This window comes from Telopea speciosissima, chromosome 5 (genome assembly GCF_018873765.1).
Source record: "Telopea speciosissima isolate NSW1024214 ecotype Mountain lineage chromosome 5, Tspe_v1, whole genome shotgun sequence".
NCBI classification, from domain to species: domain Eukaryota; kingdom Viridiplantae; phylum Streptophyta; class Magnoliopsida; order Proteales; family Proteaceae; genus Telopea; species Telopea speciosissima.
In genome coordinates, this window is record NC_057920.1 from 19,549,029 (window position 1) to 19,550,875 (window position 1,847).

At 30.3% G+C, this 1,847-nt stretch overlaps 1 long non-coding RNA gene across 1 annotated transcript; it reads left to right on the forward strand.

The window, feature by feature from the left end:
* Window positions 1-547: 547 nt before the first annotated feature.
* Window positions 548-1,462, forward strand: LOC122662745. The gene is made up of 3 exons (XR_006333088.1): window positions 548-595; window positions 711-809; window positions 1,415-1,462. It is a non-coding gene; the product is annotated as an uncharacterized LOC122662745 (long non-coding RNA).
* The last annotated feature ends 385 nt before the right edge of the window (window positions 1,463-1,847 follow it).

Here is a 1,847-nt window from a genome sequence, read left to right on the forward strand (position 1 = left end):
TTTTTTTAATCTACAAATGTTGGTTTCATCAGTTCCTTTGGGATTATCATAATAAATACATGACTGTTTTGGTTCATCCATTTTGATGTTGAAGTCTTCAATATTTCTATGTTCTTTGTATTCAATTAATTTTTTTTTTTTTAATCTATATCTCAATTGCTTGAAGGCAAGTGGAATATCTAAACCAAAAGATGATCCAACCGATATTGGTACGCTCCTTTTCTTCAAAGACGCCAACTAAGTCTGTTTTTTAAGATTTAAATCATGACAATAAAATTGAAAATAATAATATGATTATCGTATATCAGATCAATCATTGTCAGCCGTTTATCATAATAAGTTGCCTAAGAAATGTCTACTGGAGCTTGTCCTTGATGTACTACAAAAGCAAGAGATTCTCCATAATAATAATATTGTGTATTTCAATTTGGGGAAAAGTAAAATAGTTGAAAATGCCTTAATTAATCATAAATAAGAGGACTATAATATTACATTGAATTTCTCAGTGAGTGATTGATTTTCTTATTTTATGAATGTCATCTAATTCAGGAGAGATACAAAAAGAATATTTGCTCTGCCAGTTAATCCTGAAGAGGTTTGTGTAACGGTCCTTTTTCAGTTATGATCATAACAAAATGTTCTCCAGTGTTTTATATAAATTTTCAATCCCTATCTCATCCTCTCTAATGATTGGGATTTTTTTTTGGAAGGTCAAAGGTTACAATGATATTATCAAAGACCCCATGAATCTTGGCACCATGAGGGCAAAACTTCAGGGAGGATTGTATACATCACTTGAACAATTTGAGGTTTACTCCTTTATTTCCCATTTTCTTTTTCCTATTCTTCTTCACCCTACATCCATTTCCACCACTGCTCTGGTTGTTTGTTTTAGGTGTTATAAAGTAACGGTTTTTTTTTTTTTTTTTTTGTCTCTAAGATTGACTTTATTCCCAATCAGGTTCATTTATAGAAACCTCCAGGTTCTTTTTCTAAAAAGAATGCTAGTTCAATTCAGAAAGGAAAAACAATCTTAAATATGGTTCACTTATTAATCAACCTGAAATTTTCAATTAGTAGGCCACATTCATAATTAAGTGTAGCCTATATATAAGTCAGATAATCAAACAACTGAGAATTTCCAAAACTTCAAACATGTTCTCTGTATCATATTTTCACAAGGCACTGTATCACTTACTTCTTTTATCTGTTCAGCTTGTCTCTTGTTTTTCCATGACAACTAATGTTAAAGATAGTTTGCGAGTTGAACCATCTGATTAATTTTTGTTGTAGGTACATGACCCTATATCTATAATTAAACATTTTTATTCCTAAATCTACTTACATGTAAAAGTTGTTTTATTTTCTTTTGACTATCTAACATCAACTAATTGGTTATTCTTTGTCTTGTTAGCGTGATGTATTTTTTATATAAAAAAATGTGATGCAATTCAATGCCTCTATTACTGTCTTTTACAAACAGGTAGTTTCTTAAAATACTTGCTTAAGGGGATAAATAAAATTCCTATTTATTGAGAAGTTTAGCAATTAAGAATATTTTAATGTTAATTATTTTAAACTGAATCTGGTAACTTCCACTTTTTCAGGCTCGTGCTCTAGCAGATCTGGCAGAAAATGCTTTTCGTGCTCTGAGAATTGATTATGTGACTTTTGAATCTGAATTCTCCTTGAAAAAATTAAATTTTATAAAGTCTCAAGGTGAAGCTGGAATTTTGAATGTTAGCTCAATTCAAAAAGTTGCAACCAATTTAAAACCCACTGGAACGACCACAGCTATCAGACGAATTAATGTTTATGGCAAATCTTACGACAATTTTCGTGGTAAA